General features: G+C 38.5%; 2 long non-coding RNA genes across 2 annotated transcripts; one reads left to right on the forward strand and one right to left on the reverse strand.

Annotated features, from left to right (window-relative positions):
* The first annotated feature begins 2105 nt into the window (after nucleotides 1-2105).
* LOC111851581 (uncharacterized) lies at nucleotides 2106-3243 on the forward strand. The gene is made up of 3 exons (XR_002840049.2): nucleotides 2106-2194; nucleotides 2836-2968; nucleotides 3051-3243. It is a non-coding gene; the product is annotated as an uncharacterized lncRNA (long non-coding RNA).
* Nucleotides 3244-10406: 7163 nt separating this feature from the next.
* On the reverse strand, nucleotides 10407-11607 carry LOC140578708 (uncharacterized). The gene is made up of 6 exons (XR_011982972.1): nucleotides 11534-11607; nucleotides 11304-11392; nucleotides 11084-11189; nucleotides 10904-11012; nucleotides 10677-10747; nucleotides 10407-10558 (listed from the first exon to the last, which is right to left on the reverse strand). It is a non-coding gene; the product is annotated as an uncharacterized lncRNA (long non-coding RNA).
* Nucleotides 11608-11993: the final 386 nt, after the last annotated feature.

Genomic DNA, 11993 nt, shown 5'->3' on the forward strand with positions numbered 1-11993 from the left:
TGAATTTTGTATATTTGAATCTGCAGTTATCCGCATTACAAAACTGAATCTGAATTTAATAGTTTGAATCTGAATTCCAGTAACTTGAAATAGCATTTATCCTACCTTGAAAAATTCAGTTCACAAATTCAGTTTCAAACTAGTATGACACACATCCGGGTCTTTGAGAAAAAGTAATCGACCGCAGATTCACAACGCAACTCATTTCCACGTTTACGGCAGTTCTGCAAGTCGGGGTAAAGAGGAGGCGTGCCGGGATGTCAGAAAAACAAATGCTGGATTTGCAGGTTTGTCATTACCTTATGATACATATGAGAGTAAGCTTTATATACACGAGCGATAACATAAACATTGACCATACGTCTGGTTAGTATATGGTAGTATATGTGGTTAAATGAACGATTTCTGGCACTGCTAGTTTATGTTAATATGGTAGACTAACGCAAAACTAGCTAGGGATATGAATTTTACTTCTAGTTTAGTTTAAGTTATGGCTCGCCTGTTCATCTCATGTGGCTTTCTAAATTTTTTGTTTATGCTAAATATTTTTAAAAATATTCATCTCGCCGATATGAGGTGGAAATCAATATTCATTTTATGTGAGTATGGAATATTATTTAGCACTTCATAGTGCATAGAGAATGTAAATATGATCAATAAAGTTATGTCCATGCAATGGCATTTTTGTGGTGTTCTTAACTCTTCCTTTCTTAAACACCTACATTACTAGTGTGTTTTAGTAATGAAAATTGGCTATAACTGATTACATAAAACATTACATTTTTGTGGAGAGAAAAACACTGAATATGAAATATTAAGCAAATGTGTTTACATCCGCAATACACTCAAAATGGAGAATGGGGGCGTGTTAGACAGTGCAGACACGTGCCTGACAAAGACCGATGCAAGGTTTGCTACTGAAGGAAGGGATTCGCAAAAATTCACAGCTGGGTATTTAAAAAAACACAACTAGAGATGGTCATGCCACCATTATGTTCAGCCGAGGGACCAAATAGTAAAAGAGATGATTGACAAACATCATCTAGGGGTGTGGATCAAGGGAGAAAACAACGATGGTGAATGGTTGAAGAAATGATGATGCTTAAGTGACGAGATATTGTTACACGATAAGAAAATGTATAAAAATTAGTGTAAAACAGTATTGGACACACTACTGCAGGGTGCTCAGCCTTGGCTGTAACCTCACTGTGGCAATAAAGGCTGAATCTGAAGATCTACACAAGCGGCTCCTGACTCCTGATTGGCGGGGAAGAAAAAAACACAACACGAGTGCATCGATACAGCGGTCTGCTGCATGTCTACAGCGCGCTTTGTGTGCTGTGCTAATAACCGGAAGCATCAGTTGGACTGGCGTTTAATATGGTGATCTGTATTTAAGCAGTGTTCGAAGTGGAGAAATAAAAGTATCGCTACTATATTGACCGTGAGAACGGCGGCGGAAGCGCCTCAACAACAATGTCGGTACTGCGCGCGCTGCCCCACCACTCTCGCGTGATGCTTGTCTCTGAGTAGCAGAGTACTGGCAACTTGTGAGAAGTGGTGGTACGATAAAGATTAAAATACAGTAAAACCGGTCTAAGTCGACACCCGCGGGACCAGCTTAAAAATGACGACTTAGAGAATTGACGAGATACACCTAAGTCGACACTTTGGCGACTTATGTCTATCTCGCCGTTTTGCCGACTAGTAAATATAACACCATACCTCTACTCATCACGGCCTCGGCATCCAGGGAGCGACTAGTGCGATATGTGGGGATTCCCCGTTTCTACATTGCCGTGGTGAAGCAGGCGGCAGGAATGCAGCGATTGGGGTGTCGATTTACAGGTAGGAAAATCCATTCATTTGTGTTGTTCGGGACCGGGATTTAGGTGACGACTAAGGGAATTTGACGACTTACAAGCGGCGATTTACACAAGGAATTTTAAAGGAAACATCATTAGGAAAAATCGGGTCTTTTGCTTGAGCGTCAACTTGTGCACATTGACGAGTTACAAACAGGTGTTCTGGCAGAACAACATACCTACCAGAATGGCATACCCTGGGTTAATGCGCATGCGTTCAACACAAATGCGCATGCGTACAACAGAAATAGGCTTTATTCTGCGTGATTGCATAAATTTAGCATACCACTGATTGAAGGTGAGCAATTACGGAGCTCGCCTGGGTCCAGGTGAGAAATGAATTCATAATCCGTTCACACGGTTTATAAATACGTTCCCGTGCACGATTTAGCAATCCGTGCGCACGTTTTAGAAACCCTTACCCACACAGTTACCGTTAGCTTCCCAGGTTTTCATGTTAGACAAACTGTCTCTGGAAACTTCCATTTACTGCACGACTGTACATGCACATGTCATGTGTATGTAATCTCCGTCAAAGTGTTAACACAGTGTTAACATTCCAGAGCTTTACGCTTACTTTAAATTGTAGCACTAATCCCAGTACTGTAAAAACTAGTACAAAGGAAAATCAGTTAGCACAACAAGTAGGGCACGGATTGCAAAACCGTGGGAACGATTTGTAAACCGTGAGCACGGATTAATTTTATTTCTCACCTGGACCCAGGTGGGCTCCGTAATGGTAATTGCATATTGTTAGTGCATCTGTTGTATAACTTAAGTTGCAGTGTAGTTCGTTTAAAAAAGGCAGCTGTACTTTATGAAAGCGTAGTTATTCTGCAGTTTTCTGTAGTTATTTCTTGTAAGTGGAGTAAGGTCATTTACAAGCCCTCAATAGTATCCAGTTAGTTGATTTGTCAATTAATGTTTAACTTTAAAATTACTTTTCATCACTAAAATTGTTTATTTGTAGTGCATATCCACAACCATGGAGAAAAAGTGGGAGGAGATTTTCGATTACCTTTCTAAGGCGTCATACCCACCAGCACTGAATAAAGGACAAAGGCAAAGCCTTAGAAAATACTCTTCTAAATTCAGTATTCATGGTAAGTATTTAACATTCAAAATTAATTGCTATGATGATCACAATGCTATTAGTATAATAATATTTTAATTAATTTTATAAAGATGGGAAACTATTCTTCGATGCAAGTTGCAAGGGTGCAAGTCGACGAAGAGTAATCAAGACAAAGGAGGAGGCCATGCATCTTTTTAAGGAATTTCATGCCTCACCAATTGGAGGACACACTGGTATTATGAAAACTCGAACTGCCATGTGTTCAATGTTCTATTGGTATGGCATGACAACAGACATTGAGAAATGGGTATGTAGTTAGTAGTATACACTCACCTAAAGGATTATTAGGAACACCATACTAATACGGTGTTTGACCCCCTTTCGCCTTCAGAACTGCCTTAATTCTACGTGACATTGATTCAACAAGGGGCTGAAAGCATTCTTTAGAAATGTTGGCCCATATTGATAGGATAGCATCTTGCAGTTGATGGAGATTTGTGGGATGCACATCCAGGGCACGAAGCTCCCGTTCCACCACATCCCAAAGATGCTGTATTGGGTTGAGATCTGGTGACTGTGGGTGCCATTGTAGTACAGTGAACTCATTGTCATGTTTAAGAAACCAATTTGAAATGATTCGAGCTTTGTGACATGGTGCATTATCCTGCTGGAAGTAGCCATCAGAGGATGGGTACATGGTGGTCATAAAGGGATGGACATGGTCAGAAACAATGCTCAGGTAGGCCGTCGCATTTAAACGATGCCTAATTGGCACTAAGGGGCCTAAAGTGTGCCAAGAAAACATCCCCCACACCATTACACCACCACCACCAGCCTGCACAGTGGTAACAAGGCATGATGGATCCATGTTCTCATTCTGTTTACGCCAAATTCTGATCATTTGAATGTCTCAACAGAAATCGAGACTCATCAGACCAGGCAACATATTTCCAGTCTTCAACTGTCCAATTTGGGTGAGCTCGTGCAAATTGTAGCCTCTTTTTCCTATTTGTAGTGGAGATGAGTGGTACCCGGTGGGGTCTTCTGCTGTTGTAGCCCATCCGCCTCAAGGTTGTGCGTGTTGTGGCTTCACAAATGCTTTGCTGCATACCTCGGTTGTAACGAGTGGTTATTTCAGTCAAAGTTGCTCTTCTATCAGCTTGAATCAGTCGGGCCATTCTCCTCTGACCTCTAGCATCAACAAGGCATTTTCGCCCACAGGACTGCCGCATACTGGATGTTTTTCCCTTTGCACACCATTCTTTGTAAACCCTAGAAATGGTTATGCGTGAAAATCCCAGTAACTGAGCAGATTGTGAAATACTCAAACCGGCCCGTCTGGCACCAACAACCATGCCACGCTCAAAATTGCTTAAATCACCTTTCTTTTCCATTCTGACATTCAGTTTGGAGTTCAGGAGATTGTCTTGACCAGGACCACACTCCTAAATGCATTGAAGCAACTGCCATGTGATTGGTTGATTAGATAATTGCATTAATGAGAAATTGAACAGGTGTTCCTAATAATCCTTTAGGTGAGTGTAGATGGATAGAATCGTGGCTCAGATTTTGTAACCTGCTTTTGTCTATTTTATCTTGCACACGTAGCAGAACTTGAAGTCAACCTTCGGTGTAAGTCCTCATTCCACATGGAATTTAAGAAACAGAAGATTAAGCACAAACTGTCTACCCTGGGTCTTAGGCCTGCAATGCAGATCTCGGTATTCATTTAAATAATGGTTTATATGTGAACTTTTAATCCTATCTTTTCATCAATTGTGTCATTGATTTATTATTTTGTATTTTTTTTTTAAATCCACCATATATTATTTTGTGTTCTCCACAGATCAGCCAAGACATTTGAAAAACATGCACAAGCTGAAAGTTTTGTGTAAAGGATCAGCAGCTATGGAATGTGTTGAGTTTATTGGCAATAACATAGTAAGGAATTTAGTTTTCTCAAGATTTAGTTTTACTGTTATGTGGTTTTCTTTTTAAATAAAAAATACAAAAACTGCCGAAACACTAGAACATCCTTCCATCCATCCATTGGTTGATATTCTGTCTTTCTCCATTAAAATAAACCTACCTAAAAAATTACAAAGCGTTAATTTATTTGTAATTAGGCAAATTACAAGTTTAGCAGGGGATCAAATAATAATTTAACCCACTGTATGTAATACACAATAATATGTGTACATTTGTATTACAATGGCATTCTTTAAAGGAGATTTATGTAGTTTTAATGATGACATTTTTATTTTGTAGCACTTTGAGATTTGCTTCAAATGTAAAGTGCATTACAAATAAAATATATTATTATTATTGTTATTATTATTAATGCAAACAACAACAAACAAACTTATCCTGCTCCGTAAAGACTATTTCAGCATCACACACTACCCGGCAGGGTCGTCACGGAGGTGTCCGTATTACATAAATAAAAGAACGGACACAGTTTCAGGGAACCATCAGCGAGATCGGTTTAACGCACAGAGCACCGTACACACGTGGCTTCTTTTCCATCTTCCATTTCCTCTCCCCTCTCTCTCACGTAACCCCTACGTCATCATGTTCATCACATATTCCCCCCCGATAAGAAAAAGGCCTGTCCTCAGCCCGAGAAACAAAAAAAAAAAAACATGACATACAGAAACATGCCAATGGGCGAAAGAAAATACAGGGGGAGATCACCAAGCCAAAAGGCACCACGACATGAGGAAACCATACATGGTTTCAGCCTAACCACCACAATAACTCACAATAAATCAACCCAATAAATGAACCCAAGCACAAAAAAAACACCCTCCTATACATAAAAAGGAGTAAAATATTTTTTTTTAAAAACATCAGGGAAAAGCAATATCATACATGATGACAGGGTAAGCACACCATCATACATTACAGTGCGTCCAAATAATCCAAAAAAAAAAAAACGTAACATCTCACCAAACAGATCTTCAGATACAAAGTATATGCACCAAATACATTTCGACCATTCAGACATCAGAACCATCTAATAACAAAACAAAAACCATCAAATTACATTGTCACTACCTTAATATAGTACAGCAAAAACATGACAAAACAAAAAAAATATGTCTTGGAACCTTCACAACCTGACATTTGAGGAAAGAGGAAAAATAAATAAATAAAATAAAGGGAAATTAAAAAAAATAGTCAATCTCTCTCCTTTGGGTGTGGAACGGATCAGTCCAGTGAGTTTGTGCCCATTGTGATATAATTCTAGGCACTGTTCTTACCCTATGGTCATAAGCATGTGTCCCAGTCGAAGTCAGATTTGGGGAAAAGGTGTGACCCTCCAACGGGTCAAGGGGAACAGTCCCTTCCCTCTCACCTATAGGACACTGAGACAGCAAATATAATATCACCCATACTGTCCGCATCATCAACCTCAGGGATGAAACGATCAGCACAGATATCTGAGTTCCTTGTGACACTCTCTAGATTGTGAGGGGGAATCGCATCCACATTAACAGAGGTCTCAACCTCCTCACAATCGGTGGAAGACACATTTAGTCCTTCCGCCTTGCTTGTAACCAGTGGGGCAGAAAAAGTCACATTCTCCAAAAGGTCACAAACATTATCGCAGCCCATGGCGTTTACATCAGAAAGCAAATCAGATGCTTGTAATTCCTTACGATTTCCAGAAATTACTGACTCCCAGGTGTGAAGAGGGCACATGTTTGCCACGTGGAACACTCCTGCATCCTTCCCATCATGCAAGGAAACCAATTTATAATTTACCTCGGAAACCTTTTTCACAACCCTGTAAGGACCCCTGAAAACAGGTGCCAGCTTGGCAGCAAAACCTGCCAACTAGGGGTGTAACGATTCATTCATTTTCTCAATGCATCGATTACAAATCGCATGCATATGCATCGATCTTGAAACATGGATTTTTGAATCGTGAATCGTTTGTTTCAGTCAATAATCGATTTAATATTTTAAAATCGAATGAATCGCGATTATATAATGAATATACGATGGATAATTTAAAAAAATAAATATAAATCTTAAATTAGTTGCATCTGCGACGTAAAGTGCGCCCTCACTGCAGTGGTGCAGTGGATTACGTCGCTAATCTTCAATTCGCGCCTGTTTGTTGTCATCTGAATAAACGCAGCAGTGCACAATGGAGGGCAACGAAGAAGGAGAAATTTGCAAGGCACCAGCCAACATGAGATCAAAGGTTTGGGATTACTTCGGTTTTCACAAAGTAAATGGAAAGATTGACAAGTCCGTTGCAGTTTGCAGACATTGTAAATCTGAGTTAAAATACTTTGGAAATACAACGAACAGATGAATATTTCGCAATTTTTCAGAGAGCACGTCACAATATAAACTATACAAAAATTTACAGAATAGAATCGTTAATAATCGAATCGAATCAAATTTCATTGTTAATCGAATCGAATCGTTCTGATTTGCAAAAATCGTTTTTGAATCGAATCAAAAACCTCTGAATCGTGAATCGAATCGATTCGCTATCTACCCAAAGATTCACAGCCCTACTGCCAACCCATCTGATCGAGGATGATTACGGACCTTCACCAGATCGTTCACCCCGAAAGACACATGTTGGCGACGTTGGTCATAATGTTTCTTCTGAACATTATGGCTCTCCGCAAGACAGCTCTGGACACAGTCATGAGCATCACCTAACTACAATGTTGTCCGTGAACCGGTCTGCCACCACAGCTGCAGTAGCCTCCCTGAGCGCAATGACCTTGACCCACTTGGTGAAGTAGTCAACAAGTAGACCAAGATGTGGGTATTACCCTGTGCAGTACATGGAAGAGGGCCAACACCAACATACTCCCAAGGGTAAGAAGCCATGATGGGTACCAAGAGGCCAGAGGGCTTCTTCTGGCTGGGCTTAACCAGTTGGCACACACCACAAGACTTCACATAAGCTTTGACATCCCGTCGCATTTCCGGCCAGAAAACACGAGTTTGCAACCTATGAAACATCTTGGCAATACCTAGGTGACCAGTGGCCTGTACTATGAAAGGGGTTTAACCAAATCAGACTTAACCCGGAGGTAATTTGCGAACGTGAGGTTGACAAAATCAGGTTGACTCAATCGGGGCTAATCAGTACTACAACGCCAGTTAAGAAGTTGATTTGTTAAATTGGTGTTAACTGCATTGGAGTTTGTGCGCGTTCACGTTCGGCAGCGTAAGGCACCGTTTGACTCATGGCGCGATCTCCATGTTTCATGGAGGAAGACTGCATGCTAATTATGCAGGGTTATGAGGAGTTTAAATCAACGCTGTAAAGAAAGTCCAATAGCACTGCAGCCAACAAAAGCAGGCAGGCTTGTTGGCAACGTATTGACGACGTACATTTTCATGGTCATAAAACGTGGTCTAAAATATCTCGCGACCGAGTATTAGACAAGTGTTTTCTGAAAAGAATTGAAATACTGTTAATAATTACAGAGGCTAACAGATGTGACACAATTCAGAAGTCACCTATTATATGCTGCTAAGTAATGTAATGCTCCCTGAAGTTCCATTACTGTAATGTTACTCATAATGTAAACCTAATGTTAACAATAACTGATCCTATTTCAAATGCAATAGTAGTGGAAAGCGTACGTGGCAGCAAGTCAAAATGAAATATAAAAACATCATGTCAAGTGGTAGGGCTATGTATTTATATTTCTACTCATTATTTGTTGTGTCTAGCCTCCACTTAATAGCGTGTTTCTACAGTATGTTTTACAGCTAATAATAAAAAGGTGTCTGTTCATATGACACTTAATAGAAGGTGAGCCATTGTTTAACAAACAATTAAATGATTTACAACGGGATAAAACAGAAGCATATGTGTAGTGAGAAAACGACTAGGAACCTGTCACCGCGGTTAAGTTAGCCTCATATTCCATATTCAGTTTTCTGGCTTTAATATCTTTACAGAAGTAAAGGGGGCGTTTTTAATGACAGAATTGTGATGTCCAGTACACAGACATCGATGCACACCGATTATTTTTCTGCTTCAAAACATTTCGTGATTTGTGCCAAATCATGTTAATACTGTAGCTAATATAATAGGTCCTTTCAGCTGTAATGACATGGTGGTTCAGTATTTTGGGCTCAGGGCAACTGTTGCACACCCCTTTGTTTCCCAGATTGCTTTACATACGAATTTTGATTAATTTTTAAATGTTCAAATGTATCCGTATACTGTGCAATGGGACAATACATGAATGGGTTAATAACTTTAAAACTAGACAAGACAGGCACATCTAGTGAATTGTGCTTTGATCAGTGGACAACAGGGAACAATCCACACCACTTGGGTTTTCAGAATAACTTTCTCTGTAACAGTTATTAATTAATACATTGTATGCATATTATATGTCATTGCTCCATTTCATACATATTAAAAGAGAGAGCCCCTCACGATTCACGTGCCAATGTCGTACGGATCATCCAGGTATGCCGGTATTCTGAAATTTTGGCATACTTTGCCAGAATAGCATACCGGTAGTGCAAATTGATAGCTATGTCTATCGGTTTAGGCTACTTTATCAAAACAACATACCTACGAATGGTATTCCATTCTGATAGGAACATTTACGCTGACAGAATGACATACCTACAGTATAACACAGTGGTATGGTGTTCTGATAGGAACATTTACGCTGACAGAATGACATACCTATAGTACACAGTGGTATGGTGTTCTGATAGGAACATTTACGCTGACAGAATGACATACCTATAGTATAACTCAGTGGTATGGTGTTCTGATAGGAACATTTACGCTGACAGAATGACATACCTATAGTACACAGTGGTATGGTGTTCTGATAGGAACATTTACGCTGACAGAATGACATACCTATAGTATAACTCAGTGGTATGGTGTTCTGATAGGAACATTTACGCTGACAGAATGACATACCTATAGTATAACTCAGTGGTATGGTGTTCTGATAGGAACATTTACGCTGACAGAATGACATACCTATAGTACACAGTGGTATGGTGTTCTGATAGGAACATTTACGCTGACAGAATGACATACCTATAGTATAACACAGTGGTATGGTGTTCGAAATGGGAAATACTTCTCTAAACATCCTAATCATACATTATGTATAAGACATGTATTATATAGAAAATATGCTTTTGTAGGAATATATTAAAATATAAAGAAATATAAGTATACTTAATTTGAAACAGTTTAAAATACTAAAGTATAAAGTAAGTTTTAAAAGTGTGAAAAGTTTAATGGATATAAGTTGACAAAATAACCATAAAAAAATGCCAACAATGTTTTATATTGTTAAGCAATACTTATCCATAAAATAAGAAACACAAGAAAAACTTGGTCAAGAAGAAATACAAGCTTTAATAGAGCTGGGTTTCAAAAGGGAACTATGATACATATTATACTGTACATATTACATATATATATATATACACACACACACACACACACACACCGTAAAACCAAAACTATAGTAAATATTCACTACTGTACAAATTAAACATTTAACTGGCACTTTTTAAATTTAAAAATTGCAGTGAATTGTGTCGCACATTCCATGTGTGTCCATCTGGAACAGAAGTCACACTGTACCTTTAAAGTGGAAACACACCACATTAGTAAGGCAGGTAGATTGTTTATGAATATGTATAATGTAATGCAAAAGTAGGATTTCAGTGTTTCAGTGTACAGTTTATCATTGTCTTTTTACCATTTCAGTTATGCTTTTGTCAGCATCAGATTGCAGCATATTGCAGGAAACACAGTAATCCTCCACAGTATCTGGAATAAAAACAAAGATAGTACAATACAACATTTTTAAAATTAGACATACTGTATTTGCTGCAAGACTTGGTATCACTTTCACTTGGATATACTCACACTAGACACATTATTCAGACTAAGCAAATTTCTCTAGATATACTTTATAATGGTTACCTTGGCATTTCAGAAGTGTGGTTGCAATTTCAAGTCTTGCAACTGAGATCTCTTCGATGTTGGTTTCAACAAGGTTAATGTTTCTGCCTTTTAGATAGTGTTCTGCAAACTACATAAAGTCAGTGTAAGTGTTAAGATATACACATTCACCTGAAGTGCATAAATCAGTATTGTTCATACCTTCAGAATTAGGACTCCACAACTAGAGGTGTCCTGCTGCAGTTTGTGGGGTATGGTCTGTGTTCTCCACTGCCCATCACTGGCATTTCTTGTCTTCAAAAAATTTCTGTGCAATCACCCAAATTTTTGGTTTAGCAACATTTTAAAATATTCAAAACTAACAAAACAAAAGTATGACAAAAAGCAGTAATACAAACAACTATGCCATGGTTAACATTACCTCCAATTACGGAGAATTTTTCTTTCATAATGCATTTCATTCCCAAGGGGGTCTATCACAATGACTGTTTTTTCATCCATCTGGACAATCTGTCAAAAGTTTACAGTATGAGCGAGTTACTCTGAGACGTCTTAAAACTATTTGTATATTTCAGTTGTGATATATACATAGCAACAAATTTCTGTGAAAAAATATGAGTTTAGTAAATCCAGAATTAAGAAAAGAAGTACCACTAAAATCCAGTGACATCCGACATTGAATGGGCAAATCCAAGTTGAAGAATCGGGTAACTTCATCTTTTAAAAGAGCAGAGAACACTTAAGTCACAACTGAAATTTAAAATTAACGAGTATAACATAGTAAATTAAAGTGCAATTTAGTTAATTACCTTTTGAACGACTCTGAACTGGCCAAGATGAAAGATACAGTAGATGGTCCAATTACTGCATCCAACTTATGCACAGGTGTCTGTAACAGTATTATATAGTTGTTATTGTGAAAGATTTCTAACAAAAGTTCAAATGACCGATAAACACAATAAAGAATTTTGCTTTATAAAACTGTTGATGTTTACCATGCTTTGTTTCAGAATACAGTGAAGGTATGCATCAATGACCTGTTTAAATCAAAGAACAATTGTTAGTAAATGGCAGTCTTCCCTGAAAGTGCCTGAATGATGTAGGGTCCAGT

This window comes from Paramormyrops kingsleyae, chromosome 1, assembly GCF_048594095.1.
Source record: "Paramormyrops kingsleyae isolate MSU_618 chromosome 1, PKINGS_0.4, whole genome shotgun sequence".
NCBI lineage: Eukaryota > Metazoa > Chordata > Actinopteri > Osteoglossiformes > Mormyridae > Paramormyrops > Paramormyrops kingsleyae.